The 7,680-nt window shown below is 40.0% G+C and overlaps 1 pseudogene; it reads right to left on the reverse strand.

The window, feature by feature from the left end:
* Positions 1 to 1,442: 1,442 nt before the first annotated feature.
* On the reverse strand, positions 1,443 to 1,620 carry LOC111751896 (U2 spliceosomal RNA; annotated as a pseudogene).
* Positions 1,621 to 7,680: the final 6,060 nt, after the last annotated feature.

Consider the following 7,680-nt stretch of genomic DNA (forward strand, 5'->3'; position numbering starts at 1 on the left):
TTTTCAGTTCTTTCAGCTTGGGAAATGCAGAGCCTGTTCTTCTCTTTTGGTTTTCTATCTCTAGGTCTTTGCACGTGTCATTATAATACTTTGTCTTCTGGAGCCACCCTTTGAAATCTTCTGTTCAGCTCTTTTCTTCATCATTTCTTCCATTTACTTTAGCCACTCAACATTCAAGAGCAAGTTCCAGAGTCTCTTCTGACATCCATTTTTGTCTTTCTTTGTTTCCTGTCTTTTTAACGACCTCTTGCTTTCTTCACGTATGATGTCCTTGATGTCATTCCACAACTCGTCTGGTCTTTGATCATTAGCATGCAAAGCGTCAAATCAATTCTTGAGATGGTCTCTAAATTCAGGTGGGATACACTCAAGGTCGTACTTTGGCTCTCCTGGACTTGTTCTAATTTTCTTCAGGTTCAACTTGAACTTGCATATGAGCAACTGATGGTCTGTTCTGCAGTCGGCCCCTTTCCTTGCTCTGACTGATGATATTGAGCTTTTCCATCGTCTCTTTCCACAGATGTAGACAATCTGATTCCTGTGTATTCCATCTGCCAAGGTATAGTCACTGTTTATGTTGGTGAAAAAACATATGTGTAATGAAGAAGTCATTGGTCTTGAAAAATTCTATCATGAGATCTCTGGTGTCATTTCTATCACCAAGGCCATATTTTCCAACTATCAATCCTTCTTCTTTTGTTTCCAGCTTTCGAATTCAAATCACCAGTAATTATTAATGCATCTTGATTGCATGTTTGACCAATTTCAGACTGCAGAAGTTGATAAAAATCTTCTATTTCTTCATCTTTGGCCCTAGTGGTTGGTTTGTAAATTTGAATAATAGTCATATCAACTGTTCTTCCTTGTAGGCATATGGATATTATCCTATCACTGACAGAATTGTTCTTCAGGATAGAACTTGGAATTTTCTTTTCTGCCTATGAATTGGATACTATTCCTCTTCAATTTGCCATTCCCGGCATAGTATACCATATGATTGTCCAGTTCAAAATGGCCAACACCATTCCATTTCAGCTCACTAATGCCTAGGATATTGATCTTTATGCATTCCATTTCATTCTTGACGACTTCCAATTTTCCTAGATTCATACTTTGTACATTCCACATTCCTATTATTAATTGATATTTGCAGCTTTTTCTTCTCATTTTGAGTCATGCCATATCAGCAAATGAAGGTCCTGAAAGCTTGACTCTATCCACGTCATTAAGGTCGACTCTACTTTGAGGAGGCAGCTCTTCCCCAGTTGTATTTTGAGTGCCTTCCCACCTGAAGGGCTCATCTTCCAGCATTGTATCAGACAATGTTCTGCTGCTATTCATAAGGCTTTCAGTGGCTAATTTTTTCAGAAGTAGATCACTAGATCCTTCTTCCTAGTGTGTCTTAGTCTGGAAGCTCAGCTGAAACTTGTTTGCCCTGGGCAACCCTGTTGGTATGTGAAATACCAGTGGCATGGCTTCTATCATCACAGCAACATGTAACCCACCACAGTACAACAAACTGACAGACAATTTCTATTTCTTCAGATAGAGGACGTATCTGATATTAAACTGACAAAACAGATACTACATTTGATCTTAGCCAAAAGGTCGAGAATCCTCAAAAGTCTAAAATGAACATTGACTAGTTGGTCCACTGGCATCAAGTATACTTGCTTGAAGTCTGCCCACCCCCTGGAATCTTTACAACCCCTACCAATCAGTTATCCACATGCCATGAGGCAATGTGGCATAAACTGCTAGTTGTCCCCAATATCCGCTCTTCCATTCTTCCTTTAATAGTAGAAACCCCAAGTTTTAGTTGAGCACTTGGGCTACCAACTAAAGACTACATTTTCCAATCTCCCTTTTAGCTGGGTTGAGGTCATGTGACTGGCATGAAAGCAGAAGTGATGTGTGCAAACTTCTGAGAAGTTCCTTTAAAAGGAACAGATGTTTGGATATGATGATGAGGGCTGAAGAAACTATCTTAGATCATGAGATGGAAGCTGTGTAAAACACTTCACCTCCTTATGACTTTTGTTATTGCCATCATGCACTTTAAGTAAGTTCTACATATATTTTGAACCCTACAAGACATTATTTTACTTTTATTATCATTTTGTAAGTTGATACTCATTTCAATTTATTCTTTCCATTGTTCTTCAGTCCTTCTTGCATTTCTATGTTTCCACTTGGGGGATATTTTCCTTCTACAAAAGAATGACCTTTATTTCTATTAGTGTGAATCTACTAGTGACAAATTCTCTTAAGTTTTTTTGTTTTCAAAAGTCTTTGTTTTGCCTTCCTTTTGGAGAGTAATTTTGCTATGTATAGCATTCAAGGTTGGCAGTTATTTTCTTTCAGCACTAAAGCCAGTGCTTTGTCTTCTGGCTTCAACTATTTTTGTTGAGAAGTCAGTTAATATCTTATTATTACTCCTTTGAACATAATATGTCTTCTTTTTTCCCTTTGCTTTTCAGATCTCATCTTTGATTTAGTTTTCAGAATTTCAAGTATGATATACCTAGCGTGGCTTTCTATGCATACTTGGTGTTTATAAGTGTCCTTTCATCTGTGGCTTTATGTCTTTAATCTGTTTTTGGAAAATTCTCAATCACTATCTCTTCAAATATTGCTTCTGCCTCAGTTTCTCTTTCCTCCCTTCTAGGACTTCAATTACTCAAGTGTTAGACATTTTCATCAAGTCCTTTATGTCTCTGACATCCTTTTTTATATTTTTTATCCGTTTTTAGCTTTCCGAGTTTCAGCGTGAATATTTTCACCTGATCTGATCTTGAAGTTCACTAATGGTCTATTTGTCCAATCCACTCTTAAACCCATCTGTTGACTTCCTGTTTTTATACATTGTAATTTTTCAGTTCTAAGATATCAATTGGATTATTTTTTATAGATCCCTGTTTTCTGGTGAAGCTCTCCACATTGTCATCTATTCTCTTGGATATATTAATCACAGTTATTTTAAAGTCCGTTTCAGATAACTACAACATCTGGGTCACTATGAGTCTGTTTCTATTGTCTGGTTGTTTTGTTTGTTTTGTTTTTCTCTAGGTCCTGTTTCTTGGTGTGCCTGATAGTCTTTTATTGAAAGGCTGTATTTGTACGTGAAATTGTGTATGTAAAGGCTCTGAGTTATACTATCTTCTTTCAGAGAGCATCACTCTATCTTATAGTAGGCACTGGGGTAGGGGACAGAAGCCACCTTAACCCAATCAGGGACTAAGATTACTTGAAGCTGGGTTGAAGTCTTTGTAAGGTTCAGTCTACTCCTGGTTCACTCCCATTCTAGGGTGTAGCCTTTCAGTGGCTTAGAGTCTGAGGTGTTCACTAGCCCACCTTTCCTTGGGTATATCATACTTAAATATACGAAAATAAATCAAAGAGAAAATCTTAAAAACAGCCAGTGAAAAAAGACATTACGTTCAAAAGAGCAATAATAAGATTAACTAACTTCTCAACTAAACTCAAAGGTCCTTCTCTTCAGCATTGTGAGACTTTTGAAAACTCAACTCTGCTTTTTAGTGGCTTTCTGCTTGACTCCTTAGCCTCTTGTCCTCTGCATCTTAAGAATTTGGCAAATATCTTGGGTGCAAAAATCACCAAGTGCCCAGCTAACTTCTCTGTGCTTCCCGTTTCTCTGAGATATTGGCCTCTTGGCAGCTCCAAACTCCAATTTTTATTTCCTCAGCTCCATGAGATTGCCAGAAGCTTTGCTGGTTTCTCTGCCTTTTAACAAAGAACTTGGCCCAGCTTCTCAGCCTCTTGCGCTACACCAAGAGTTAGCAAATGCCCTAAGGGTTAAAGCAGTAGCTCACCTCTCTGTGGTCCCTTTCTCTCCAGGATCTTGGATCCTCAAGTCCTGGCTGTTTTGGCAGATCTCAATGCCTTTAAATAAATGGCTTTTCTAAGTTGTTCGCATATGTTGTTCTGCAAGAAGGCATTCCATCATAGCTAGAAACAGCAGTTCCTAATTAATATACATTAATGTGTTTCAGTGTATGATCTCTGACAAAATCATCCTTTGTAGAACTTTCCCTAAAATACCAAGGAATCTGGAGCGTTGTCCAGGGATACTCCCTTTCAGGGACCCTACATCACATTTATGGCAAATTAAGACATTTTTCTCCTACTGTTTAGCTTTCCCTTCAACCTCTCTTTTTAGTCTCAGTCACAATAAAGGTATCGCCAAAGTTATAATTTTCTAGGCTTTGTTCCTGATTCCTTTCTCTTTGGAGACTTGCTGTGGACCTTCCCCTGGTATGTCCTGCCTTCTGTGTGATAGTGTGTCTTAGCACCCAGGGCAGGAGTGAAGAGAGTACAAGATAGTGCTCCCTAGCCTGTTGCTAAACCACACCTAGTCCATATGTGAAGGAAATTGGCATTGGTTCCAATTAACTCACCTATTTTAGTCATACCTGCTGGGTCTGAACACATCAGTGCTCACTGACCACCTCACCGACACCCTGCCCTCCACCATAATCTTCAGGACTCCAGACTCAATATGACTTACTCCAGTTATGGGAAACGTCCTGCACTCAGACCGAAAGGCCTAACCCTGTCTGGTCTTCTAAGAGCCCATGAATCAGATACTGCTCATAAAATAGCCAAAATGTGATAGTTATTTGAGACTCACTATGTAATTCATCTTGGCATGAACCTTCTACCACATCAGTGATCCTCACCCCTGGTTGCACGTTAGTATTACCTGGAGAGCCTTTAAAACATATCAATGTCAGGGCTCCTTCTCAAAGATTCAGATTTAAGTAGCCTGGGGTGGGGAAACCTTCACCTGTGGTCTCACTAGCACCATGGAGAAAGACTGGAGTGGCAGGATGACAGCTCGGGTAGGAACAGGTTGGACTGCATCTGAGGAATTGAGTCTATTAATTCTTGGAGCCCAGCCAGCTCCAGCCTAAGAGTCCCCAGCCTATTCACAAACCATGTTAAGCATTCATGAATGATTTTCCAGCTTTAGGGAAGGATTCTCTGTCCCAATACATACATTTTGCTAATATATACTTTCTTCTTTGGAGTAGGAGTGCGGGTGGCAAAACTGTGAGCTTTCTAGGAGTTTCTTCCTGGCCTCCCAACCCCATGAACGTATTTCTGAATGTAATTATTTTTCTTTTTTTTTATTATGGTAAATATATATATAATGAGGCCCTGGTGACACAGTGGTTAAGAGCTTAGCTGCTAACCAAAAGGTCGGCAGTTTGAATCCACCAGCCACTCCTGGAAACCGTATGGGGCAGTTCTACTCTGTCCTATAAGGTCGCTATGAATCAGAACTGACTCGATGGCAATAGGTTTATATATGTAATAAAACATTTGCCATTTCAACATTCTATTGCATTAATTATGTTTATTATATTGTTCAAACATCACTATTATTTGTTTCCAAATTTGTCCATCATTCTTTAACAGAAGCTCCATGTTTCCTAAGCAATCCTTCCTACCATCGACATCTTAAACTGCCTCTCTATCATTACTCCTGCCTGGTCTGCTAGAACTTGGGCCTGGAACTCAGACTCAGATAAATTTCTCACAAGCGTATCTCTTTTTTCTCTCTCTCAAAATCTTCAGTGTTCTCCTTTACCACCCCCTCCCCACTGATTTAATGGTAAACACAGAAAAGTTAAGAAAGCGTATACCTCAGACCACTTTATCAGCCAGAAGTTGGGTGGCAGACCTTGGCTATACCTAGTTCTGCCAGCATTTGTTTGATCCTTGCCTGTTTGTCTGATACCATTCCATAGTCCCTCTCTCCATTTTCCAGTGGAAATTTCTCTCTGGTTTTATCACCATGTTTCTTCTTTCTCTGTAAAGGGGTCAAGAACTTATCATACCTTCTTCAGCATTTCTCCCTCTGAGCAAACAGAGGCTGTCTTTTACTCCCCACAATCCAATCCTCTTCCTCTGGAACCTTTGATACACTTACACACAAATTCCTACCTTTCAGTTCCTGGCATCATCTTCCACAGACCACGTTGCTTTGTCTTATTGCTTGTCCCAACAAGTCAACCTAGGGTCACAGTGATGAGCTGGATACAGAGATGAGCTCAATCTGGACTATAAGAGCTGATTGTACACATCTCTTCTAAATTCCACATTCAGTGATATCATTTTGGTAGCGTGAAATCAGCCACAATGAAATTATTTACACCACAGAAATTGGAAAACGCTACAAATTAGAGCTTTTTTCTCCAGCAAGCCAGTTGTTAGACATTTACTAACATACCAATAGAGGCTGGATCTGATTTTCTTCAGGAAAGAGGTAGAGGCAGTGGTGTTACACACAGCTCACTATGGGCACAGGTTCCTTGAAATCTCCTGCAGTAACTTTCCTCCTGGGATCACCCGCATAAACTCACAATGTAACATGAAGTCCCAGATTCTGGATGACAAGGTCCCAAACTTTCAAGGAACAAATTATTCTAATTTTATACAAAGTATTCCAGAGAAAAGAAAAGCAGGAATCCATCTTTCTTAGTTACTAGCAATGCTATAACAGAAATACCACAAGTGGGTGGCTTTAACAAACAGAAATTTGTTTTCTCACAGTTTAGGAGGCTAGAAGTTTGAATTCAGGATGCTGACTCTAGGGGAAGGCTTTTTCTCTCTGTTGGCTCTGAAGGAAGTTCCTTGTCTCTTTTCAGCTTCTGTTCTTTGGCTCCTTGGTTTGGTGATCTTCATGTGGCATGGTATTTATCTTCCCCTATCTTTGCTTGGTTAATCTGTCTTTTTATATCTCAAAAAGATTGATTTAAGACACTGTCATGGATTGAATTGTGTCCCCAAAAAATGTGCGTATCAATTTGGCTAGGCCATGATTCCCTGTACTGTGAGATTGTCCACCATTTTGTCATGTGATGTGATTTCCCTATGTGTTGTAAATCCTATCACTGTGATGTTAATGAGATGCATTAGCTGCAGTTATATTAATGAGATCTACAAGATTAGTGTCTTAAGCCAATCCGTTTTCAGATATAAAAGACAGAATCAAGCAGAGAGACATCGGGATCTCATACCACCAAGAAAGTACCACCAGGAGCAGAGTGTGTCCTTTGGACCAGGGGTTCCTGCACAGAGAAACTCCTAGTCCAGGGAAAGATTGATGAGAAGGACCTTCCTTCAGAGCCGACAGAGAGAGAAAACCTTCCCCTGGAGCTGGCACTCTGAACCCTAGGCTGTGAGAAAATAAATTTCTCTTTGTTAAATCCATCGACTTGTGATATTTCTGTTATAGCAGCACTAGATAACAAGACACCAAAACCAAACCCATTGCTGTACAGTGTGTTCCGACTTACAGTGACCCTATAGGACACGGTAGAGCTGTCCCATAGGGTTTCCAAGGCTGTAATCTTTATGGAAGCAGACTGCCACATCTTTCGCCCACAGAGTGTCTGGTGGGTTCGAATGGCCAACTTTTCTGCTAGCAGCCAAGCAGTTAACCATTGCACCACACGGGCTCCTGTTTTTTTTCCTACACTTAATACTGCATCATTAGCATAACAAAGAAAACCGATTATCAAATGGGATTATAGCCACAGGTATGTTGTTGTTGTTTGGTGCCATCCAGTCAGTTCCGATTCATAGCGACCCTATGTACAACAGAACAAAACACTGCCTGGTCCTAGGACATCCTCACAATCATTGCTATGC

Source organism: Loxodonta africana, chromosome X (genome assembly GCF_030014295.1).
Source record: "Loxodonta africana isolate mLoxAfr1 chromosome X, mLoxAfr1.hap2, whole genome shotgun sequence".
NCBI lineage: Eukaryota > Metazoa > Chordata > Mammalia > Proboscidea > Elephantidae > Loxodonta > Loxodonta africana.